The sequence below is a fragment of the Bos indicus genome, chromosome 2, assembly GCF_029378745.1.
Source record: "Bos indicus isolate NIAB-ARS_2022 breed Sahiwal x Tharparkar chromosome 2, NIAB-ARS_B.indTharparkar_mat_pri_1.0, whole genome shotgun sequence".
NCBI classification, from domain to species: Eukaryota; Metazoa; Chordata; class Mammalia; order Artiodactyla; family Bovidae; genus Bos; species Bos indicus.
This window is the reverse complement of record NC_091761.1, coordinates 5,621,436-5,648,801: the sequence shown is the minus strand read 5'-3', so window position 1 is coordinate 5,648,801 and position 27,366 is coordinate 5,621,436. Positions and strand designations below refer to the sequence as shown.

Below are 27,366 nucleotides of genomic sequence, written 5' to 3'. Positions count from 1 at the left end.
TAAACATGATCAAACTAATTCCCCTCTTTCATTGCCCTCTGTAGGGTCTCCTACCCTGAGTGATTGGTTATAATGGACAGGATGTGACAGATGCCACCCCGGGGCCCCATAAGGTAAGGCATCTGAAGGAGGGTCGGAAAAGCCTGTGACAGAGTTAGAGGGAAGGAGGGATGATGGTGACTACCATAGAGCCAGCATGGTCCCACCAGTAATTTCAAGAGGGAAAACAAGAGTTCTTGCAGTTTCCAGAAACAGGATTGACTGCCAGCTCCTTGCCATCCTCCGCCTTAGACTGGCTATGGGAGAACAGGCAGGCACACGCAGGCTGACAGCTCTTGCCTGTGACAGCTCCAGCTGACACATATACAGTGCCAGCCTTCCCAGGCCCTGGGAGCCAAGCGGGGTGAGCTGGGATGAGGTGAAGGAAAACCCCGAAGTAAAACAGAGACGATGGGAGAATTGGAGGCCAGGGTGGTGAGTGTGGTATAAGGTGCCCTGTGGAGGCTGAGTGGAAGCGCGGATGAGGGCATGAGACAGAAAGCCTGGGGCTGCCTGGTGGGCCTCCTAGAGGGGCGTGGGCATGTTTGCAGAGGAAGCTGTGGGGGCATGTGCGTGTGCAGAAGGTATATTAGGGAGGGGTTTTATTGATGTAGGCGTGGGAGGGTGTGTGCTGCAGGGTGTGGAATGCGAGGGTGGAGAGAAAAAAGAGTGAGGAGGCTGGGAGGACTTTCATGGAGTGCCAGGAACACCCATTTCACAAAGGAGAACTGCCAGCTGCCAGAGGGTCAGATCTCCTTGTGGGAACGGATCAGCTCCCCACGCTGGATTCTGGCCACAGATCCTACCCTGCCAGATTTCTGACCCCAAAAGGGAGGGACACAGTTACTGGATTTTTACCACACCCTGATCCATGATCTTTCCCAGGGACTGATGTTTTTGCTTGCGTTATTATCATAGTGTTGGTCACAGAGCAGTATTTCTTGGCAGACAGTCTGGTGAATAGAACTATAAATTAGAAAGAAAAGAGTTTCTTGTTTTGGTTTCTTTCATGTGCTTTCTGATGGCCTTTGGAACCGTGCTGTAATATTTCTGTGTCTTGGTTCCCAATTTTCTTAGTAAGAAGAAAGACTACATCAACCAGCTAAGGGAAATATAATGTAAAATAACTGCAATGAATAAATAATTATAAAGACAACTAGATAATAAATTTTAATCCAGTGTGAGAAAGAATTTTCATGAATTACAACTATTCAAAACTAGGAGGAGGTGAAACAGGAGGTAAGGGGACAGGGCTTAACCTTTGAAAGAATGACATAGTCAAAGATTATAGGACATAAATTGGTTAGAACCAACTAGATGCAAGATGGTGGAAGATCTGACTTCCCAGTGGACCTTGAGCCTCATTACTGTATGTAATACACTAGCATGCTAAATGACGCACGCAGAGTCCTGACCATAAAATGCCAAAAAGTGGGCAGTGGACCGATTCCTGGAAGTCCCTGCCCCTTCTCCAAAGTAGTTGGAATAATCCTCCCATTCATTAGCCTATGAAATTACCCAGCTCACAAAAACTAACCACTCCATATTTCAACGCTGCTCTTACCTTTTGAGACAGACTGCATTCTCTCTAAGGGATGTGTATCTCTGTAGATAAATCCACTTCTTAACCTATCACTTTGTCTCTCACTGAATTCTTTCTTCAACGAGACATAAAGAACCTGGGCTTCATTAAGTCCTGAGACCAGGTGTGGGTTCAAGGCTCAATCTGAACTGTGCAATTTCAGCGGTATTTGTCTGTCATGTCATTAGATATGTTCAAATAGAGGGAAGAGGACCAGTTGTTGGGTGTCTAGCAGCAAATGAGGTGTGTATTTAAGATATCCTGAAGACTTATGTAAAAACCCTGAGATGTTATGATTCTAGGACTACACAATGCTTTAAGCAATACAGAATTATTTCACACATTAAAGTGCCTTAGATATGAAATGATCATAGTATTAAATGGTCAACTAACAAAGAATGTCTCTGTGTGATTAGCACTGTTATTGGACAGGCTGTATGTACAGCACAGAAATACAGAGAGAACTTGAGGCCCAAGTACTCCACAGTAACCCTGAAGCAAACTGAATATAGAGAAGAAGGCCCTGTCATATACCAGCGGGTAGTATTCAATGCAAACAGGCTGGAACTCTGATCAGTCATTCCTGAATAGCCTCGATTCTTATGAGCCATGCAGTCCAACTTTGTGTAGTCCTGAAAGAAGACGAGGCGGTGGCACGGGTGAAGAATCCTCCTGCCAAAGCAGGAGATGCTGGAGACAAGGATCTGATCCCTGGGTGGGGACGATCCCCTGGAGGAGCGCATGGCAACCTCCTCCAGTATTCTTCCCTGGAGAATCCCATGGACAGAGGAGCCTCGCGCTCTATGGTCCGCAGGGCTGCAGAGTCAGACACAACTGAAGCGACTTAGCAAGAAAGAAGACCACAGGTGTTCTCTTCAGTGATTAAAAAAAACTGTCAGATGTCTGCAAAGCACCAAGTACAGATAACTACGAAGTGCTCATTTGAGAGATAGTCAAGAAGTCCTTCGGATAAGGCAATGGCACCCCACTCCAGTACTCTTGCCTGGAAAATTCCATGGACAGAGGAGCCTAGTGGGCTGCAGTCCATGGGGTCACTGAGGGTCGGACACGACTGAGCAACTTCACTTTCACTTTTCACTTTCATGCATTGGAGAAGGAAATGGCAACCCACTCCAGTATTCTTGCCTGGAGAATCCCAGGGACAGGGGAGCCTGGTGGGCTGCTGTCTCTGGGGTCGCACAGAGTTGGACACGACTGAAGCGACTTAGCAGCAGCAGCAAGAAGTCCTTAGAGCATCCTTAGCTTTCCGAGTACTGCTGACAAGTCTCCTCAAATGTCAGTGTGCCTTTTAATTACCTGGGGATGGATCAAAATGCAGATTCTGATTTAGTAGGCATGGGGTGGGCCTGAGATTCTAGTCAATATACGAAATAGTTCCCTTTTTTTAAGCATGCATCAAATGATGTGTTCTAAAACTTATTAATTAATTCATTGTATTTTTGGCTGTGCAGGGTCTTTTTGTTGCTGCCCCAGGCTTTCTCCGGCTGCAGCAAGCAGGGCTCCTCTCTAGTTGCTGTGGACAGGCTTCTCATTTCGGTGGCTCCTCTTGCTGAGCAGCACGGACTCCAGGGCACATGGGTTTCAATAGTTGCGGCATCTGGGTTCTAGAGCTCGGGCTCAGTAGTTGCGGTGCATGGGCTTAGTTGCCCTGTGGCTTGTGGGATCTTTGTTTCTGGATCAGGGATCAAATTCGTTTCCCCTAAGTGGCAGGCAGCTTCTTAACCACTGAGCCACCAGGGAAGCCCCTCAATATATTTCAAAGAGATACCGATGATACTTGTCCACAGGTCACTCAGAGAAGCCAGGCTGTAGAATCTACAATGTAGACGAAAGTGCTGAGGGAGTTGCAGGTATTCACCTATTTGACGCTGCATTAGGAGAATAAGGTTCAACACTACCCCGTGCATGGAATCACAAAACCCATAGTATACAAGGAACAGAGCCTTGTGATGCCCTTTGAAAACCATAATATGTCTCTGTTTACTGGCCAAAATTTATTATGTGAGGGAGTATGAAATCTGTCTGGACCTGGATTGACATCTCCTTCCCTGGTGGCTCAGATGGTAAAGAATCCACCTGCAATGCCGGAGACCCAGGTTCCATCCCTGGGACAGGAAGATCCTCTGGAGAAGGACGTCAACCCACTCCAGTGTACCTGCCTGGAGAATTCCATGGACAGGGGAGCCTAGTAGGCTATGGTCGGGGGTCACAAAAAGTCCAACACATTTTCAAATTTTTCAACTAGAGCAGTGATAACGTGGTCTCTTAGGGTAAATGTCAGCAAAGTCTTGAGAATGCCAAACTACACTGACAAGGAAATGAAGTATATTTTAGTCCCTTCTTACCTGTCTTTTCCCTTCTTAGAACATGCTTTTCCCTAAGAGGCTACCTTGATCTTTTCTCTCAGGGCTTCGACCTCAACTAATTATCTTAATATCCTCCATTGAAGTAGACAGTAAGGAATTTAAGGTGCAACCTTTCCCTGGGGAATCTGTAAGACTCCACATCTTCAGGACACTAAAGGATAAGACGCTATCAGGAAAATGTCAGACCCTGTGACAGGTAGAAAAGTATATTTTAATAGGTGGACTTGCTTTAAATGGCCTTTTCACATCTCTGCAGATTGACATTACCCAGGATGAAAGGAGTGGGGGAAATGACAGTGCTGGGAGAAGTCTTGAGAAGGGTCTCGGTCTCATTCTGACTCCTCAGGATTGAGAAGGTCAAAAGATGGAAGCTTCAGTCCAAAGGAAAGACATCTGAGCACATGAACTAGCAAAGGTTGTTAACCATCTTCTCAATGGTGACTGATTTATTTTGCATCAATGAATCAGAACTAATTAGATTCCACCCTGTTTCTCACCTCAGAATAGATAGTAACTAATGTTGTACCATATATTTTTAACTATATTATAAATGTAGGAATTCTTTGCTTCAGCCATCCACAACTTAGCTCCCCAGCAGTACTGTCCATCTGGAACACAACTATAAACCAAGAATTATGCAAAAAATTCCCCTCGTAGGCAAATAGATGTCATTACATTCACATGGAAGCTCGTAAGACCTAAAGATCTTAGAATTTACATAATCGACATCTCCCACCTCACAACGGTAATTCATTACTGACAATCAGCTGTTGTACATGAAACAAGCTGACTGGACTCCTGTTTCCCATTATTTCAAATGGGGAAAATTATAACGTGTCACACATCGGCCCTAAACCACCACCAAATTTCTAAAAACGTAGTGAAACCATAGTAAGATGTGAACATGTAAGTAACAAATGACATATTATGAAGTAAAATGACTCAGCAAGCTTACTGATTATAAAAGAACGGACACAGAAGTTACCAGCTGCTCTTTGTATCAGTTTCACATCTTAGTACCAGTGACACAGAAACTCATCTTTATTGATGATGTGCACTTTTAAAAGTCTGTGCACATGATTCTATCAGTTAAAGAAAGAAAGTGAAAGTGAAGTCGCTCAGTTGTGTCCGACTCTTTGCGACCCCATGGACTGTAGCCTAATCAGGCTCCTCCATCCATGGGATTTTCCAGGCAAGAGTGCTGGAGTGGATTGCCATTTCCTTCTCCAGGGGATCTTCCCGACCCAGGTATCGAACCCGGGTCTCCCACATTGCAGGCAGACTCATTACCGTCTGAGCCACCAGGGAAGCCTCTATCAGTTACTTCCCTGCATATTTGCTTTTAAAAAATGTTCTACTGAGGTTTGAGTATGTAAGCATGTATTTTCCCCATAAAAATATCAGCCCCAAAATGATATGCTGAGAGTGATGTATGTTCTGTGAAGTTGGGTGTTAAAAACCAAGAGATATTCTATGAGAAGATGTAAACTGGGGAGGTTTGCAGCGTATGTCTGCTGGCATGCTGGAGTCCACGTATATTGGTTCATGGGAGTCAGTTATTAAATTCGCTGGAGTTTAGAAAGCTGGTTGATGTCACATTGATAACTCAAAATTGGACATGATGGAGTATTTACACCACACCACAAAAACAGATGAATACTACATGTCAAGGACTCCTCTCACCCCCATGGGTGCTGGCTGTTGAGCACTTGCACACCACCAAGTACGCCTGGACTGTATCTCACCAAGTGTAAGCTATCATTGGTTACTATAGGTTATATTACAGTAAGGATATGCTAGACTCAGGGTGTGGCGAAAGCAAACCCCACACGCCAGGGGCTTACACAACAAAAGTTTGTTTCATGCTACAAGGAGAGTCCCTTGAGGCTTCTGTACGACTTGGTCACTCAGGAACCATGAGTGATAAAGGCCCCATTGTCTCTATGAGAGGTTCAGGGTTTACTAGGTGAGAAAAGCGACTGGCAATCAAGACCTAGTTTTCCTATGCTTGGAACACAAGTCACTTTCCATCCACATCCTCTGGCCAGAACTGGTATCATGCACAGTCTATTTAGAAAGAGCACAGACAGGTGAGGACACTCTTCAGTCACATGAACCATTTATTTACATGTGTCTAAGCTGGGGGTGGGGGAGGGAAACACTGTCAAACTGTGCCTTTAGGCTATACTCTTGAGAGTCCCTTGGACTGCAAGGAGATCCAACCAGTCCATTCTGAAGGAGATCAGCCCTGGGTGTTCACTGGAAGGACTAATGCTGAAGCTGAAGCTCCAGTACTTTGGCCACCTCATGCAACGAGTTGACTCACTGGAAAAGACTCTGATACTGGGAGGGACTGGGGGCAGGAGGAGAAGGGGACGACAGAGGATGAGATGGCTGGATGGCATCACGGACTGGATAGACGTTGAGTCTGAGTGAACTCCGGGAGTTGGTGATGGGCAGGGAGGCCTGGCGTGCTGCAATTTATGGGGTCGCAAAGAGTCAGTAACGACTGAGCGACTGAACTGAACTGATAGCACAGAATGAGTTATTTGAGACCACAGATTTTTAAAAATCTTTTGTTACTCTTTTGCATGCTGAAGAGGGTAAATTAATCAAAATAAATCAGTTAAAGTATTTCATAGGGCTTCCCTGGTGGCTCAGAGGTAAGATTCTGCCTGCCAATGGAGAAGATGCAGGTCTGATCCCTGGGTTGGGCAGATCCCTTGGAGTAGGAAATAGAAACCCCCTCCAGTATCCTTGCCTGGAAAATTTCATGGACAGAGGAGCCTGGCAGGCTACAATCCATGGGGTTGCAAAGAGTCAGACACAACTAAGCAACTCAGGGTGCACACAAAGTATTCTATTAAAAAAAGGCAAATCAAAACTACAATGAGGTACCACTTCACACCAGTCAGAATGGTCCTTAAAGGTCTACAAATAACAAATGCTAGAGAGGGCATGGAGAAAAGGGAACCCTTTCACAAGGTTGGTGGGAATGTAAGTTCGTACAGCCACTATGGAAAACAGTACAGAGGTTCCTCAAAAAACTAAAAATAGAGTTGCCACACGATCCAGCCATCCCACTCCTGGGCATATATCTGGACAAAACTCTAATTCGAACAGATTCACGCACTCCTATGTTCATGGCTGCACTATTCACAACAGCCAAGACATGGAAACAACCTAAATGTCTATCAACAGATGAACGGATAAAGATGATGAGATCCATACACACGATGGAATACTCCTCAGCCATAAAAAATGCAATAGTGCCATTTGCAGGAACATGAATGGACCTAAAGATTATTATGCTAAATGAAGTAAGTCAGAAAGAGAAAGACAAACATCATCTGATATCGCTTATATGTGGAATCTAAAATATGACACAAATGAATACATCTATGACACAGAAACAGACCCACAGACATAGACAACAGACCTGTGGTTGTCAAGGTGGCGGGGGATGCAGTGGGAGGTTGAGATTAGCAGATGCAAACCAGTACACACAAAATGGAACACACAAAATGGATAAACGAGAAGGTCCTATCATATGGAACAAGGAACTGTATTCAATATCCCATGATAAGCCATAACGGAAATGAATAGGAAAAAGAATGTATATATATGCATAAATGAATCACTTTGCTATTCAGCAGAAATTAAAACAACATTGCAAATGAACTATATTTTGGTAAAAAAAAGTATTCTCTGAAACTTCTGTACATGTAGGGGCTTATTGTTTTGAATCACTTTTGAATCAGTAACTGGTATCTGTGATTTTCTACAGACACCATGCCACCAAGAGCATGGGGGAGGCAGCATTTCTTAAAAGTGTTCCATTTTTAGCTCAACAAGTTTTCCCAAACCAGTAACACCCATTATGCATGTTTTAAATGTGGAGCTTTATGAATCCTCCTGGGAGTTGCTGGAAGGTTTTCAGACAACAGGTTTATACTGTCTCAGATAGCCTCAAACGATTTGCTGTCTGAAGCGCTGCAGTTGTCCAATCAGGCCCTGATGGGAACAGCCAAGTCATGATATTTTCAGTAGGCTCATTTTTTAATGGACTAATTTCTCATGGATGTAGGCAACTATGTCATGAACACTGCTTGGCAAAGTGTGATTGTTAAAGTGTGACTGTCATGGATTGCATCCTGATTTCAGAGATGTTGAAATGTAAAAATTAAAATGAATAAGATAAAATAAGTGTGTTTTAGAATCTATTAAAAGACACTTACCTAAGGGGGAGATTGCACTAAAACTTAGCCTTAAAGATCTTTGAAAACTTGATGGACAGAGGATGGAGAAAAGGGATTTAAAAGCTATGTCAGTTTTTTTCTCCCTAGAGATGACAGCTAGAATTCACCTTCAGGCTAGACTGTTCTCTCTTATTTGGGGAAAATTCAACAGAATGAGTCCTTTAGGTGTCAAATCTAAGCAAAGGCCTTGTTCTGAATTGGTGATTTTCAATCAGGGTGACTCTGAGTTGCTAAACATCTTTGTTTTATAACTCAACAATAAATGTCTGTTTTGTAATCTGAAGAATTACATCTCTGCACATTGTATTTCCCTTGATAAATGTTTATTATCGTGAAAGAGTGAATTTAGGCTTTATTGTACCTATAAAGTATCACTAATTCATTTGGAGATCTGTACACTCTTGTTCAGAAGCAAAATCTAGAGATTGTGTGGAGAAGGATTAGGCAAGTTTGCATGTCACTAGCGGACAGCCCTGCCAAGGACAGAAAACCGGGCCCAGACTGTTCATGTCTGTGGGCTGTGTGTGTGCTAAGTTGCTTCAGTCATGTCCCACTCTTTGCAACCCCATGGACTGTAGCCCACCAGCTCCCAGGGTCCATGGGATTCTCCAGGATACTACAGCGGGTTGCCATGCTCTGCTCCAGGGGATCTTCCCTACCCAGGGATCGAACCCGAGTCTCTTACGCCCTGTATTGGCAGGCAGGTTCTTTACCACTAGCGCCACCCGGGAAGCCCTGTCTGTGGGCTGCTGCTACTGCTGCTGCTAAGTCGCTTCAGTCGTGTCCAACTCTGTGCGACCCCAGAGACAGCAGCCCACCAGGCTCCCCTGTCCCTGGGATTCTCCAGGCAAGAACACTGGAGTGGGTTGCCATTTCCTTCTCCAATGCATGAAAGTGAAAAGTAAAAGTGAAGTCACTCAGTCGTGTCCGACTTTTATCGATCCCATGGACTGCAGCCTACCAGGCTCCTCCGTCCATGGGATTTTCCAGACAAGAGTACTGGAGTGGGGTGCCATTGCCTTGTGGACTACATAAGGTCAAATAATCTAGAATGTATTGATACTGTACTGGTATGTTTTGATGCATTATCCTACAGGGAACCATGAGACAAGTTCATGATTCTGTTGGTCTGTCATCTTAGGAAAAGTAATCAGTCGCTAGCCAATGATAACTGGAGAAGTGGGCTCCAAACCGGGGGAAGGAAACACCTCCTTCCCATGTCTGGAGTTCGGCAGTGGGCTTGTGCTTGGGGTTGTGGATACCTTTGACCTGCTTCTGGGGTTGGCCTGAGCAGGACAGAGATGGGAGCTACACAGGCAAATCTTTGTGGAGGACTCAGAATGGGTCTGAGCCTCGCTGGGTTTGGGGTAAGCTCATCTGGTAGCTCAGGGGTCCCCAACCTTTTTGGCACCAGGGACTGGTTTCATGGAAGGCCATTTTGCCATGGACCAGGAGGCAGAGGGGATGGTTTCAGGATGATTCAAGTGCATTACATTTGTTGTGCACTTTATTTCTATTATATTAGCTTTCACCTCAGATCATCAGGCATTAGGTCCCGGAGGCTGGGGACCGGGGAGCCAAATCCAGCAGCGGGGCTATGATGTCCTTCTCCTCTGTTACTCCCCACACTTCAGTTAAGCTTGTTAAAGGTGCAGCCTGGTCTCTGAGGGCTGCAGTGAGTTAAGGGGAGGTCTGCTGCATAGCTGAGATGACATGATACAGAAGGGAGTTGGGGGCTTTGCTCTGAAGTCAAAGAGGTGGGAGCTGCATATTAGGAGTGAAAGGGCTTTCCCTGCAAGCCCACTCAGAAGGCTGAAAAGAGAAGCCTGAAAAACAGGAGAGAAGATTTTAAAAATCTTACATAAAGGAAGCACAAATACTGAAAGAAATGAAAAATACAACCACAAAAAGTCTGTGGGTCTAGGTGAGAGTGAAATAGCACCACACACCTGAGCTGGATCCTAACACAGCACTCTCTTACAGCCCAGCACACACCTGAGCCGTGTCCTAACACAGCACTCTCTTACAGCCCAGCACACACCTGAGCCGGGTCCTAACACAGCACTCTCTTACAGCCCAGCACACACCTGAGCCGGGTCCTAACACAGCACTCTCTTACAGCCCAGCACACACCTGAGCCGGGTCCTAACACAGCACTCTCTTACAGCCCAGCACACACCTGAGCCGGGTCCTAACACAGCACTCTCTTACAGCCCAGCACACACCTGAGCCGGGTCCTAACACAGCACTCTCTTACAGCCCAGCACACACCTGAGCCGGGTCCTAACACAGCACTCTCTTACAGCCCAGCACACACCTGAGCCGGGTCCTAACACAGCACTCTCTTACAGCCCAGCACACACCTGAGCTGGGTCCTAGCACAGCACTCTCTTACAGCCCAGCACACACCTGAGCTGGGTCCTAGCACAGCACTCTCTTACAGCCCAGCACACACCTGAGCTGGGTCCAAGCACAGCACTCTCTGGGTCCTAACACAGCACTCTCTTACAGCCCAGCACACATCTGAGCTGGGTCCTAACACAGCACTCTCTGGGTCCTAACACAGCACTCTCTTACAGCCCAGCACACATCTGAGCTGGGTCCTAACACAGCACTCTCTTACAGCCCAGTATGAAATGCACAGTTGTCACGGCAATTCCAAGTTCTCAGGGAAAGGTTTAAGGTCACATGAAACTTCATACCCACCATTGAGAAAAATGTTTATGTAATTTGTTAATGTAAAGAAAATCCTTATGATACAGAAGCTTAGCCCTCAGTTACTTGAAATCTAACCTGAGTACCGTGGGTGCTGAGAAACTCGGAGAGTCCGAGAGCTGCCTGTTCAATTCACGGCACTGGCACTCCAGGACATTTCGAAGATAAACACGGTGTTTCCCCTGAAAGCATTTGGAGACGTTCCCTGTGTATTTCTAACAATGCTCTAGCAGCTCATATGAATCAAACAAGCATGAATTTATCTAAATCTTCATTTATCCTATTTATATTTGTAAGCTACGCAACATCTTGAGGATAATGAGTTCCATATGTTTACTACCCACTGTATAAAGTAATGCCATCTTTTATTTGTCTTTAAACTACTTTCATAGCATTTCAATGGATGCCCGGAAACATTCCAGGATTTGAGATGCTCTCACTCGAGAGCCACAGCTAGCACAGACAGGGCTTTAGGCGGGTAAGGAAAGCCATGCCCTCTGGGCACTCGAGTGGAGGAATGGGCACTCCCTTTTTGGAGCAAGTGCACAGCCCAGTAAGCCGAGCATGGCTTCAGTCCTGGCTGGGTCTCCTCCCGGCTCCCTGCCCCTCATATGCCCTTATCTGCTGCCCTGCTGGGCGCAGCTGGCACGGAGCTACACAGCGCTCCTGGGTTCATCAAGATTGTACATATTTTGATAATATCCTTTCTCAGTGATCATCTTTCTAAGGGATCTTAGTCTTTCCGTTAATTCTTAATTTAGAGCCTATTGACCCTGCTCTGTCTTTCCTGGGATGTGGGGTTGTGGCAGTTATAAAACAGGGGTCAGAGGAACAGGGCAGTAACGATTCTATTTCCAGGATTTCTAATGATTTCAATAATTCAGAGAGGACCATTTTAGGACCATAGGTTAGGTTAATTTTCCCAAGACTCACTTACTGTCTGCTGATGGCCCATGCAGAGTTACTAGCTACTTTTCTAACCATTTCCCAAGCTTGATGAGGTATCATTTCATTTTTATCTATATCAGTTCAGACCTGTATCACCTGTCCAGGTCCCCTTTCAGATTTCATTCTCTACTTCCTTTCTGTAAATATGTTTAAATCCTAATCAAGAACTATCACAATGTAAGGATAATATAATTTTAAGAAAAAATACTGAAGATGATGACTTCATTCCCCTTCTCTTAAAAAATAAATCTTTAAATCTGTTCTCTTTTTCTAGATAAACTCACCGAGCCCAGGGGTGATGCTCGGGTGATACTGAGTGAAAGAACGAATACCTACAGTCCTCTTACGGTCAGTTTGTTTTGCTGCATTTGCTGTGTGGAAGCAGCCTCTGCTGGAAACATGTGCAAGCTCCTTCTTCTCCTTGTTCTCAGTGAACACTGGCATCTTAGTGATGTTTGGTTTAGACGCCAGATCTCTTCAGCAGTTAAGTCTATCCAATAAAATTCAATTCTTCAATTTTCTTTCATCCCAGGTCTTTGTCCCCATATTCAAAATACTTCAAGCATTTCTAAAACTAAAATTTCAATAATATCTATGGATAAAATACATATTTTTCTTCTCCCTACCACAGTAGATATTTTCTGGTGGAGAAATATTCTATACCAAATTCAACTATTAGAGGTTTTTATCTTGAGCATTTTCTCTTCAATGGAGAATTCTGTTAATTTCACATTGTTTAAAGAAATTTTTAATTATTATAAAAAACTTTAAAACACATAGTTATAGAGTGATCAGTAAAAAGCATCCCCAAATACCTATCATACTGCTTCAACAGTTTTCAATAGCTCTTGAGTTTAATTTAGTATAAAAAAACACCTCGACTTCTGATGTCACTGCGATGTCTGAAATTCTCAGATTCTTCCTCTTCTTGTGAGGATTTTTATTTTATTCCACAACCTCTTGTGGAAGGTTGAGAATGTTGTGTGATCATCAGCTCCCAATACCTCCAGGTCTGTAGTCCACAGGAGGACAGGAGCCGTGGACGTAATCCCTAGTTGCCAGGTGTTTGAGTGCCGCTCCCCTATTGCTGTTGCTGGTTATTTCTTTCTGCTAATGGAGACAGTTCTCTGAGGGTTTCTCATATTTCTGCACACCTGTGAGCAAAGCACCGGGTTACCCTTTGTTCCTTTAAAAGGATTTTGTATAGCAAGCAGCCTTGGAAGTGAAGGTAGTTTCTCTCTGGAACAAAGGGCGGGCATACTTCTTGGCATTATAAAGAGATCCTGAGTCCCTGAGCTTGGGGTCTTTCTGTAACATGACCTACTGCACAGGCAGAGGTCACCTGATCCTACTCTCATCCCCCCATGGGAACTGGGAACTGACATAAAAATGCTGATGCTCAGGTTGTTGCTAGTGCTGTAATAAACCTCATCTTTGACCTAGGAATCGCAGGCTTTCATCATGACACTGTGGCAGGCTAACTTTTTGGTTTACAAGGAGGGCAAGTGCAGACCCTTTAGGGTTCTTGACAGTTTTGGCAATGATGGTGGGATGATGACAAAGACGTGGCTTTCTGAAACAGGAAGCATGAGGGCCTCCCAGGCCAATTAACGGGATTTGAGGAAAGTCCAAGGGAATCAGTATTGAACTGCAAATGGTATGGCCAACTAGGAAATAAATGTTTGTTTGCTTGTCTTTTTTAAAATTTTATTTTATTTCCTGCTAAATTGAAGGAATTTGGTAGGTACTTGCAGGCTGAATTATTAGGAAGGAGTTTCAGAGACAGTTGCCTGACCAGTGAGTGCCCTGCTTATTGCTAACTCTTCTCTGGGTGAAGGAACTTTCCTCACCAACCCAGGGGTCAAACTCTAATCTACCCCACTGTAATAGCCAATAGATGGGAATACAAGACCACCTTATCTGCCTCCTGAGAAATCTGTATGCAGGACAAGAAGCAACAGTTAGAACTGGACATGGAACAACAGACTGGTTCAAAATTGGGAAAAGAGTACTCAAGGCTGTATATTATCATCCTACTTATTTAACTTATATGCAGAGTACATCATGAGAAATGCCAGGCTGGATGAAACAGGAATCAGGATTACTGGGAGAAATATCAACAACCTGATATGCAGATGATACCACTCTAAGAGCAGAAAGTGAAGAGGAACTAAAGAGCCTCTTGATGAGGGTGAAAAAGGAGAGTGAAAAAGCTGACTTAAAACTCAGTATTCGAAACACTAAGATCATGGCATCTGGTCCCATCACTTCATGACAAAGAGATGGGGAAAAAGTAGAAACAGTGGCATATTTTATTTTCTTGGGCTCCAAAATCACTGCGGATGGTGACTGTAGCTATGAAATTAAAATATGCCAGCTCCTTGGAAGTAAAGCTATGACAAACCTAGACAATGTATTCAAAAGCAGAGACATTACTTTGCCGACAAAGGTATGAATAGTCAAAGCTATGGTTTTTCCAGTAGTAGAAAGGTAAAGATGTGAGAGTCAGACCATAAAGAAGGCTGAGCACCGAAGAACTGCTGCTTTTGAATTATGGTGCTGGAGAAGACTCTTGAGAGTCCCTTCCTCAGCAAGGAGATCAAACAACTCAATCCTAAAGGAAATCAACCCTGAATATTCATTGGAAGGACTGATGCTGATGCTGAAGCTCCAATACTTTGGCCACCTGATGTGAAGAGCCAACTCAGTGCAAAAGACTCTGATGCTGGGAAAGATTGAGGGCAAGAGGAGAAGGGGGTGGAAGAAGTTGAGATGTTTTGATAGCACCACCGATTCAATGGATATGAGTTTGAGCAAACTGGGAGATAGTTAAGGACAGGGAAGCCTGGCGTGCTGCAATTCATGGGGTCACACAGTCGGACATGACTTAGTGAATTGAATAAACAACAACACTAAGATTCATCTCGGTTGGCAGAAGGTTCCACTTGCATTCAGACAAGTTACAGGGACCCACATCCATACTGAGCATGAAAGGAAGAAAAACTGCTATCATTATGAGCAAAAACCAGACAAATATAGAGCTTTGGCTGGTTTGCTTAGGAGTTGAGGATGTGGAGTGTGTAAAGTTTATTAAGGAAGAATGACAACTAGGCTTTCTCACAACAAATCCTCCTGCAACCTCTAATGCTAACTTTTGATCCATTTGGAGATGACAGTAAAAGGTCTCAGACTTTTTCTGCAGTGGATTCTGGCTTCTATAAGGCAACACTGACCTTCATGGGGAGATTTTTTTTCTGACACAGAAAAACTCCATGGGAAACCACAGATATGGCATTGACAACAAGCCAGTACTCTGGAGTGGGTATCTAATGTTGATGAATGAGGAAATGATGTCATCCTACCTCTTCAGACCTCAGCCACACTGGGGAGAAACAGTTAGAGATGGGGGTCAATATTTTCCCATCCCTAAGGAAGGTCGACAGAGAAGGCAACGGCACCCCACTCCAGTACTCTTGCCTGGAAAATCCCATGGATGGAGGAGCCTGGTAGGCTGCAGTCCATGTGGTCGTGAAGAGTCAGACACGACTGAGCAACTTCCTTTCACTTTTCACTTTCATGCATTGGAGAAGGAAATGGCAACCCACTCCAGTATTCTTGCCTGGAGAATCCCAGGGACGGGGGAGCCTGGTGGGCTGCCATCTGTGGGGTCGCACAGAGTCAGACATGACTGAAGCGACTTAGCAGCAGCAGCAGCAAGGAAGGTCGAAGGCCACACACATCTATCTCAGTAAGCTGGGAATCTCGGAGTGAATCAAACTTTTACGGCTCTGTTAAACACAGGAGTCCAAGACACTGTTACACCTGGACATGTGGGAGGAAAATGCACGCAGATTCAGCTAACGGGGTTTGGGCAGCCTTCACAGAGGGGAAGGAGAAGCTAGTCTGACTTTGGGGGTGGGGCACTTTGAGTCAATTTAATGTACAGATGTTGCTGCTTTTACATCTTTATGTCAGTAAGAATTGATGCTTTTACTTCCCTCTCTCATAAGTGCCAGAGAGGAGTCTCCACAATTGAGAAGAGCTGCATGTAGAGAATGCTGATAGGACACAAACGTTTTTAATGATGCCGAGGGGAATCTGGTATCCCTGGAGAAGCACTAAACACACACGGAGGCCTTGCCATGCAAACGAGACTGATCTTGATCAAGTGCCAGTGGTGTGGCGTCATTTGTCTGTAACATGCCACTAATCTGTAAAATAGATTTGGGTGCAGTCACAGCGTCTAGCAAAGTTGACGCTGTGGGGCAACAGCTGATTTTGGTTGCCAGGACATTTTCCAGCATTTAGTGAGTGCCTTTACCCTCCGATGTCCAAAGTTTTCAATACATAAGTCAGTAGGCACCAATCTTTTTGGCACCAGGGATAAGTTTCACTGAAGACAATTTTTCTACTGACAGGGGCGGGGGTGGGGGGAGGGTTACTGTTGGGGCAGGCCAGGTGGATGGTTTCAGGATGATTCAAGTATATCACATTTAATGTGTACTTTATTTCTATTCTTATCACATCAGCTCCACCTCAGATCATCAGATCATTAAATCTTGGAGAGTGCGGACACCTGTTATACATGATGCATTGTCAATGGGCAAGTCAGAAGCCTCAGTTCAACTACTTTTACTGCAGTATTCAGTTCAGTTCAGTCGCGCGGTCGTGTCTGACTCTTTGCGACTCCATAAATCGCAGCACGCCAGGCCTCCCTGTCTATTACCAACTCCCAGAGTTTACCCAAACTCATGTCCATCAAGTCAGTGATGCCATCCAGCCATCTCATCCTCTGTCGGCCCCTTCTCCCCCTTCTCCTCCTGCCCCCAATCCCTCCCAGCATCAGAGTCTTTTCCAATGAGTCAACTCTTCGCATGAGGTGGCCAAAGTACTGGAGTTTCAGCTTTAGCATCAGTCCTTCCAAAGAAATCCCAGGGCTGATCTCCTTTAGGATAGACTGGTTGGATCTCCTTACAGTTCTCTCCTTACAGGAGAGGATCTGGTTGGATCTCCTTACAGGACTCTCAAGAGTATTCTCCAACACCACAGTTCAAAAGCATCAATTCTTCGGCACTCAGCTTTCTTCACAGTTCAACTTTCACATCTATATATGACCACTGGAAAAACCATAGCCTTGACTAGACGGACCTTTGTTGGCAAAGTAATGTCTCTGCTTTTGAATATGATATCTAGGTTGGTCATAACTTTTCTTCCAAGGAGTAAGCATCTTTTAATTTCATGGCTGCAATCCCCATCTGCAGTGATTTTGGAGCCCAAAAAAATAAAGTCTGTCACTGTTTCCACTGTTTCTCCATCTATTTCCCATGAAGTGATGGGACCAGATGCCATGATCTTAGTTTTCTGAATGTTGAGCTTTAAGCCAACTTTTTCACTCTCCACTTTCACTTTCATCAAGAGGCTTTTTAGTTCCTCTTCACTCTCTGCCATAAGGGTGGTATCATCTGCATATCTGAGGTTATTGATATTTCTCCCAGCAATCTTGATTTCAGCTTGTGCTTCTTCCAGCCCAGCGTTTCTCATGATGTACTCTGCATAGAAGTTAAATAAGCAGGGTGACAATATACAGCCTTGACGTACTCCTTTTCCTATTTGGAACCAGGCTGTTGTTCCATGTCCAGTTCTAACTGTTGCTTCCTGACCTGCATATAGATCATATCCCTATTGACAGACGTGGCAATTTTATTGATAAAGTGGAAACTTATTGATAAATCCAGATAAAAATTCAGGAGTCTGATGACCAATTAAAGTTTCTTGAAACAATGAGGGTAGATTCACAATACTCAGTATCTCTGGCAGAAACAAAACAAAACAAAACCAAAAACCTGCTGTCTCTTTGCCCTTCTATCACCAAAAAGGAGGCCCATGTGGGACAGCTTGAGTATTGGAGACGGTATCTGGTTCTTTACATGCGCTAATTTGCAAATTAGCATCCTTTGGATGAGGCCCAAACCTAGAGACTGCCTTGGAAGCTGTATGGAAAGTTATTGAAATAACACACTCTCTAATCTGGGGGCCCAAATCTCTAATGATCCCTCTGAGTTACAAAATTCTGTGACTAATGGTTTTGTTGACTGCAGCCTCTAGCAAAAGGAGGCTGTCTCCACCCAGGGATGCTCCTGTGACGTTTTAGATTCATTATGTCCCTGATGAAACCACCAAAGATCTTCTTTTTAAAAAGTAGCTCTTAGCGTGCCACTGTGCTCTTATCAACACTGAATGCCTGACCCATGGAAACCTTGTGACTCTCTGATGTGATATTCCTATTTTGGGTGAGTCACCTCAGATTCAATGACTAACAGAGGGGGACAGTCCCGATAAGTTTCACTTGTCAAATGAAAACAGCACCTTCGAGAACACAACCAGCTTGGCCTCCACAGCACCTAGATTTTACACGTAGAAGTGGTACCTGTTCCTTTAGGGGAAACTTTATGCCCTATTACTAGCTTTGTACAAAAGTAACTACAGTTTTGCACTGCTGAACTTTGCCATTTGATATGGAATACATTCTTAAATAAATGTGGTGATGTTACATATCATTTTAATGCACATCTCTCCTTTTTACTATTTTTTTTTCGCTAATGACATTGTGCTGTGCTTAGTTGCTCAGTCGTGTCTGACTCTTTACAACCCCATGGACTGCAGCCCTCCAGGCTCCTCTGTCCGTGGGGATTCTCCATGCAAGAATACTGGAGTGAGTTGCCATGCCCTCCTCCACAGGATCTTTCCAACCCAGGGATCGAACCCAAGTGTCCCCCACTGCAGGTAGATTCTTTACTGTTTTACTTGATGCTTATTTTATATTTATTTTAGACTACGGAAATGATGTTAGACAAAAAGCAGATTCAAGTGATTTTCTTATTTGAGTTCAAAATGGGTTGTAAAGCAGTGGAGACAACTTTCAACATCAGCAACGCATTTGGCCCAGAAACTGCTATCAAATGTACGGTGCAGTGGTGGTTCAAGAACTTTTGCCGAGGAGACGAGGGCCTTGAAGGTGAGGAGGGCAGGGGCTGGCCTTGAAGGTGAGGAGGGCAGTGGCTGGCCATCGGAAGTTGACAACAACCGAGAGCATCATCGAAACTGATCCTCCTGAAACTACACGAGAAACTGCCCAAGAACTCAATGTTGAGCATTCTATGGTCACCAGGCATTTGAAGCAAACTGGAAAGGTGAAAAAGCTCTATGATATGTGGGTGCCTCATGAGCTGATAGAAAATTTTTAAAAATGTCATTTTGGAGTGTTGTCTTCTCTTATTCTATGCAACAACAATGAAACATTTCTCCACTGGATTGTGACATGTGACAAAAAGTGGATTTTATATGACAACCGGCAACAACCAGCTCAGTGGTTAGACCAAGAAGAAGCTCCAAAGCACTTCCCAAAGCCAAACTTGCACCAAAAAAAGGTCATGGTCACCGTTTAGTGGTCTGCTGCTGGTCTGATCCACTACAGCTTTCTGAATCCTGATGAAACCATTACATCTGAGAAGTACGCTCAGCAAACTGATAACTGCAATGCCTATAGCCAGCATTGGTCAACAGAAAGGCCCAATTCTTCTCCATGACGGTGTCAACTGCATATTGCACAACCAACACATCAAAAGTTGAATAAATTGGGATATGAAGTTTTGCCTCATCTGCCATATTCGCCTGACGCCAACCGACTACCACTTCTTCAAGTATCTTGACAACTTTTTGCAGGAAAAGGCTTCCACAACCAGCAGAATACAGAAAATGCTTTCCAAGAGTTCATCGAATCCTGAAGCACAGGTGTTTATGTTACAGGAATAAGCAAACATTTCTCGGTGGCAAAAATGTTTTGATTGTAATGGTTCCAATTTTAATTAATAAAGGTGTGTTTGAGCCTACCGTGGCCCTTGAAACTAATCCAGGTGAAGTTTTTGGCTCTCTGGACCATCTACAGTCTGACAATGGTGTGCTTTTTATCACAAGCCACTCAACAATGGGCTGGCCAGTCAAGGTATCTGATGGACCTTCCATGCTTCCTGCCATCCACAGGCATCTGGTATTGCTGAACTCTGAAATGGGCTCCTAGATAACTGACTCAACAATATTTCCAACTCTAACTCCTTCACCTCCTCCTGGTCCACATACCTTAGGAAGATAATTATATCACTAAATGCAACTCTCCCCAGAAGGGGATCACTTTCTCTCAGTTGCTTCCAGGGTAATGATTAGGATGAAAGGGGTAGGAAGTTATTAGCACAATATATCGTCCTATCTGGGCTTCGCATGTGGTGCAGTGGTAAAGAATTCACCTGCCACTGCAGGAAATGCAAGAGAATGGTTCAATCCCTGGGTCAGGAAGATCCCCTGGAGTCGGGCATGGCAACCCATTATAGTATTCCTGCCTGGAAAATCATGGACAGAGGAGCCTGGAGGGCTACAGCCCACGGGATCACAAAGAGTTGGATACAACTGAGTGTGCGTACACACACACAGAGTCCTAATTAAAAATTTTAGGACTCTTCCCTGACTATTCCCAGGTAAGATGCTTTTACTTTTCTCCTAATAGCAACCCCAGGCCAAAACAGTTGGTTTGCCCACTATTGCTATGAATAATAAATTGTCCTTTGTCTCTGACTTCTTCTTCTTTTCTTATTTCTTCTACCAGAACACCTGAAACTATGGCAGGCTAACTTGCCAGCTCGCAGAGCACAGTATCAGACTCTTCAGAGCTCTTGACACCATGCCAGCACTGAACAGCAATCACAGCGCAGAGCTCTACAGAAATGAGGCCGACTTCCTAACTTTCTTCCTCGTGTTGTCAGACTGAGAGTGATAACTTTGTTACGTGCTCTTGTGGACTCAGCAAGATTGTACAAAGAACATTTTGACCAAAAAAATGAAAATGAGTAGGATCCAGGCACTACTTGTTCCTTTCGTATTACCATGCAGGGGAAGAAACCGTGTATTTTCTTTGCCAGTTGCCGTCAGGTTTATTGGGCTCCGGGTGTGATTACCCATGGGAGAGTGTGCCTCTTAAGGACCTTTCCTCAGTGGCCACACAGCGGGTACAACAAAGAACCTAATTACAGTAAAGATTGTATGCAGCACAACTCAGGGTGGCCTAATTAAATCTCGTATCATGGCTGACAGCTGTGAATTTGTTTAAAGAATTTGTTGTGAAAGCTCCTCTGATGTTTACTATTGTTACTCAGACTTCATGCAGTGAGATTATAGTTCAGGAGGTCCCTGATACTGGAGGGTTAATGCTAGCGCTCACTGTGCGTGTGGACGTGTGCGTGCGCACATGGACTGCCCTTCAGAACCTTTTAATACGTCAAATCAAGGCAGAGGGAGAGAGCTGTTTTCTCATTTACTGAGAAAGGTTTCTGCAGTTACCTTAAAACACAACTTCAAAAGGCCTTTGTGTATATTACTTGATGTGTAACAATTCTGAAACGCAGTGCTTCGCACGTTTTCACACACGTGTGACAGCTGCTAACTCATGGAAACCCTGAGGCTTTCCTCCAGGCTTAGGGGCCTGGGTTGAAGATAAGTCAAAGACAGACCTGAGACTGGTCATGGACAGCTGGATGATAATACATTATTGCTGTTGGGGAATCTGTTGATGCTTCAGCAAACATTCATTGCTGCTGCTGCTAAGTCACTTCAGTCGTTTCCGACTCTGTGCGACCCCGTGGACTGCAGCCCACCAGGCTCCTCCACCCATGGGATTTTCCAGGCAAGAGTCCTGGAGTGGGTTGCCATTGCCTTCTCCGAAACATTCATTAGGTACCTGCTATCTGCAGGTATTGAATGAGACACGAAGAATACACAGATGTCAAAATATTTGCCTAAATGTTTGATGTAAAGCTGTCAATCCATGGGAGGCAACCATTAATAGGTCTGTAAACCAGTAATTATTCTACATATAAGATATATAAGATGTTAAACGGGGGCTTCCCTGGTGGCTCAGCAGTAAAGAATCCACCTGCCAATGCAGGAGACACAGGTTCAGTCCATGATCCAGGAAGATCTTACATGCCAAGGAGCAACTAAGCCCCTTTGCCACTGCGTTGAGACTGTGCTCTGGAACCTGGGAGCTGGGACTGCTGAAGGCCACATGCCCTAGAGCTCATGTTCCACGGGAAGAACAGCCACTGCAAAAGAAGCCCACACACTGCAACCATACAGCAGCTCCCACTCGCCACAACCAGAGAAAAGCCTGCGCAGCAACGAAGACCCAGCACATCCAAAGTAAATACATATAAACAGAATTTTAAAAAATTTAAAGATGTCACATGGGAATACAGAGGAGAAAATGATTAATTGTGCCTGGGATTAAAAAAGAAAATTGAGAGTAGACAGTGGTTTTGGGGTCTACTACCACGTTTGGGACTGGTGCATACAACCCTGCATTCTGGGCACTGTGAGGCTCAGACACTCCAGAGGTGCAGCCAGAAAGGTAAGCTTTGGAGCCACATAGCTTTGGGTTTGAATTTTAGCTCAATGACTAACAACCAGTTATCAGTTATATGATAGGCTTCCCTGGTGGCTCAGACGGGTAAAGCATCTGTCTGCAATGCAGGAGACCGGGGTTTGATCCCTGGGTTGGGAAGATCCCCTGGAGAAGGAAATGGCAGCCCACTCTAGTATTCTTGCCTGGAAAATCCCATGGACGGCGGAGCCTGGTAGGCTGCTGTCCATGGGGTTGCAAAGAGTCGGACACGACTGAGCGACTTCACTTCACTTCACTTTACTTCACTTCAAGGAATTTATTAACCTCTGTCAAAGCAGGTTTCTTTACTGTCAAAAGAGGAACTGGCGTTTAACAGTCTGACATAAATTGTAGCAATATTTTCTTTGAGCAGTCTCCCAAGGCAAAACAAATAAAAGCAAAAATAAGCAAGTGGGACCTAATCAAATTTAAAAGCTTTCGCACAACAAAGGAAATTCATCAAAAAAATGAAAAAACCTGGGGGATGGAAGAAAGTATTTGCAAATGATGCTACCAACAAGAACTTAATATTCCAAATATACAGACAGTGCATACAGTACAATATTGAAAATACAAACAACCTGATTAAAAAATGAGTAGAAGACCTAAACAGACATTTTTCCAAAGAAGACATACAGATGCCCAACACACACATGAAGAGATGCTTGACATCACGAATTATTACAGAAATGCAAATCAAAGCTACAATGAGATAGCTCCTCACACTGGTCAGAATGGCCATCATTGAAGAGCCTACAAATAATAACTGCTGGAGAGCGTGTGAAGAAAAGGGAGTCCTCCTACACTGTTGGAGGGAATGTAAACTGGTGCAGCCACTATGGAGAACAGTATAGAGATTCCTCAAAATACTAAAAACAGAGCTATAATACAATCCAGCAATCCTAGTCCTGGTATATATCTGGGAAAAACAAAAACTCTAATTAAAAAAGATAAATGCACACCAGTTTTTATAGTGGCACCAATGACAATAGCCAAGACACAGAAACAATCCAAGTGCCCATCAACAGATCACTGGATTAAGAAGATGTAGCATATATATATATATATAAACATATAAAAATATATACATACACAATGGAATATTACTCAGCCATAAAAACAATGAAATATTGCCATTTGCAGCAACATGGATGAACACAGAGAATATTATACTTAGTGAAGCAACTCAGAGAAAGATAAATAAGATATCACATATATTTTGAATCTAAAAAATAATACAAATAAATGTATAAACAAAACAGAAACAGACTCAGAGACATAGAAAAAGAGAGGAAAGGAAAAGAAAAGGAAAGAGAGGGAGGGAGGAGGAAGGAAGGGACAAATTAAAGAGTATGGGATATGATATTGCTTATATGTGGAATCTAAAAAAAGTAAAAATGAACTTATTCACAAAATAGAAACAGTTACATACATAAACAACAAACACGGTCATCAGCAGGAAAGCAGGGGGTAAACTAGGAGAGTGAAACTGCCATATACATACTGTGCTGTGCTGTGCTGTGCTTAGACGCTCAGTTGTGCCTGACTCTTTGCAACCCCCTGGACTGCAGCCCGCCAGGCTCCTCTGTCCATGGGGATTCTCCAAGTAAGAATACTGGAGTAGGTTGCCATGCCCTCCTTGCCATATACACACTGCTGCTGCTTCTACTGCTAAGTTGCTTCAGTCGTGTCCGACTCTGTGCGACCCCATGGACGGCAGCCCACCAGGCTCCCCCGTCCCTGGGATTCTCCAGGCAAGAACACTGGAGTGGGTTGCCATTTCCTTCTCCAATGCATGAAAGTGAAAAGTGAAAGGGAAGTCACTCAGTTGTGTCCGACTCTTCGCGACCCCATGGACTGCAGCCTACCAGGCTCCTCCATCCATGGGATATTCTAGGCAAGAGTACTGGAGTGGGGTGCCATTGCCTTCTCCAATATACACACTACTATATATAAAATAGATAACCAATAAGGACCTATTGTAGAGCATAGGAAACTCTACTCAATACTCTGTAATGATCTATATGGGAAAATAATCTGCAAGAGTGGATATATGTGTGTGTGTATACATAAATTACACACATGTATTACATATATATGTAACTGATTCACTTTGCTGTACACCTGAAACTAACACAATATTGTAAATCAACTATATTCCAATAAAAATTAAAAAACACTTTTTTAAGTATGAGATTAACAGATACAAACAACTACACATAAAATAAAATAAATAAATAAGCAACAAAGACCTACTGAAGAGCACAGGGAACTATAATCATTATCTTATAATAATTTTTAATGGAATATAATGTGAAAAATATAACCGAATCACTTTGCTGTACACCTGAAATGATACAGTATTGTAAATTAACTACACTTTAATTAATTTACAAAAAAAGAATGATGGTATCACCACATTGAATTATGAGAATCAGAGGAAATAACCAACCTAAAGTGTCCACAAGGTAGATGCTCCATAAATGTTAGTGTCCCTTGCCTCCCACCTTTCACTCCAATCCTATACTGAGAAATGTAGAAAAGCCAAATTACCAGTTTACTGGGAATGATCATTCTTTCAGGGATTCATGGCAGATTTCAGAGTATGTTGGAATTTGAAAGCCAAATAATTTAGTATGTATAGGAAAGGGAGAAACTAACAACAACATTTTTTGCTGGCTGCTTAACATATATTCTCTTTTTTAATTCTCAAAAAATCCTCTAAGGGAGCTTGTGTTTCTCCCATGTTGAAGAGTATTTCTTACCTAATGTAATATCAGTATTACTTAATTCACTTTGTGTGCGTGTAAAGCTTCATAATCTTGATATAGGCTTTTAAAAAAAAATAGTAAGGTTCCAAATTAAGGTACCCTGTAACCAGATGAAAACAGCTGGCTGCAGCCACCCAGTACAGATGCAGGAATAAGGGTTGTGTGGACACGTGCTCCATTGATATAGAACTTGGTGTATTTTCCATTTATGTGTCATCTATACATACTTCTTCACTTGGAATAATTAATTCAAAATGGAAAGTTTCTTTAAAATACCTGGTAAAGAAAACAAGCCTGTTTTATTTTTGTTTCTTTTTTTTAAATCAGTTTATCACAAACAATTTTATAAAGAGTTCATGACCAGAATGTTCCTTTATTACTCACCCTAAATCTTAGCTGGGGGGTCAGAACTCTCCCAAGGCTTGGGTATAGCCCTAGAGCTTTGGAGTAGATGCAGTAGATTAGTATCTATATATAGTTTTTCTCATTTGGTTATGCTTTTTTCCTATTCCAAACAAGAGGGCACTAATCAGCCCAAAGACATATGCCATTCCCTGATTTCTCTGCTGTAAACACTTCTTTTGGCTTCCCCAAAGCTCCCCATTTACTGAAGGTATGGGATATAAACGGTTCTAACCAAAACGCCCTAGAACTCAGAAGAGCTCTAAGAAGAAAAAAGTTTCTTTTGCTCATGTGATACAGATTGAAGGCGAGCGCTGAGGCCAGACAGAGGGCTGTCCCATGAGGTCATTCAGGGAAGTCTGTCCTCGCAGCTGGTGCTGCATGGTATGCACTAGGGTGATGTTCTCACGCCCTGGGGTCACGCCCTGCTGAGCCACGTCTGAGTTTCAGCCCAAGGGAAGAGTGACGAGTTTACCAAGGGCTGTGTCCTTGAGATAATCTAGGCTGAGCATACATTACTTCATTTCCCGATGGTCTAAATGGTCAAGGTCCCTCCCAGTAACAAGGAAAACTGGGATATGTAGTTGACAACCCAATAGACATGTGTCTACCTAGAACTCAGGGAGTTCATACAAAAGTAGAGGAGAAGGGATACCATGAGATGACAGCAATCTCAGCCACACTCTGACAAAAGTTCAAACAGAAGAGTAGCTATACAATGGTAAAGCACTTTTTTGGTGGTGTTGTTCCAACCAGGAGGTTGTTGTTGTTCAGTTGCTAAATCATGTCTGACTCTTTGTGACCCCATGCACTGCAGCACACCAGGATTCCTAGTCCTTCACCGTCTCCCAGAGTTTGCTTAAATTCATGTCCATTGAGCCGTGATGCCATCCAACCATCTCATCCTCTGTCGGCCCTTCTCCTCCTGCTTTCAATCTTTCCTAGCATAAGGGTCTTTTCTAATGAGTCGGCTCTTTGCATCAGGTGATCAAAGTATTGCAGCATGAGACCTTCCAATGAATATTCAGAGCTGATTTCCTTTAGGATGGACTGGTTTGATCTTCTTGCTGTCCAAGGGATTCTCAAGAGTCTTCTCCAGCACCACAGATTGAAAGCATCAATTTTTTGGTGCTCAGCCTTCTTTATGGTCCAACTCTCACATCCGTACATGACTACTGGAAAAACCGTAGTTTTGACCACACAAAACTTTGTTGGCAAGGTGACGTCTCTGCTTTTGAATATGCTGTCTACGTTTGCCATCGCTTTTCTTTCAAGGAGCAAGAGTCTTTTAATTTCATGGTCATTGTCCACAGTGATTTTGGAACCCAGGAATATCTGTCATTCTCCCATTTTAAGTTTTTAGTATCTCTCCTCCACTATCATCCTTAGGCAGCAACTTCTAGCTGTGTCCTCAATAGCATCTGGCCACCACTTCTGCCTCCCCCAAATTAACTGTTAACCCAGAAGTCAGCAGGACTCTTTCTCAAATGCAAACGAGGCAACATCACTTCTCTAGTTAGAACTTACCATAAACCTCTCGTTGCAACAGAGAATAACATCTGAATGCTGTACCGTGGCCTGGAAGGCTGCGCTACTGGCTTCAGCTTACATCCCTTCCTTCTCGGTACTCTGCCAACTTTTGTTGTTTTCCCCGAACAAACCAAGTTGCTCTCATCTTGGGTCTTTCCCTTCTGCTGTTCCTTCTGCTCAAGGTCATATCTTCACAAAGCCTCTCCTAATATTTAGCTTCAACCCAAACGTGACCTTCTCAGTCCTA

At 43.8% G+C, this 27,366-nt stretch overlaps 1 long non-coding RNA gene across 1 annotated transcript; it reads left to right on the top strand.

The window, feature by feature from the left end:
• The first annotated feature begins 343 nt into the window (after positions 1–343).
• Positions 344–21,102, top strand: LOC139186660 (uncharacterized). Its single transcript, XR_011570331.1, has 3 exons — positions 344–474; positions 12,205–12,278; positions 20,587–21,102. It is a non-coding gene; the product is annotated as an uncharacterized lncRNA (long non-coding RNA).
• The last annotated feature ends 6,264 nt before the right edge of the window (positions 21,103–27,366 follow it).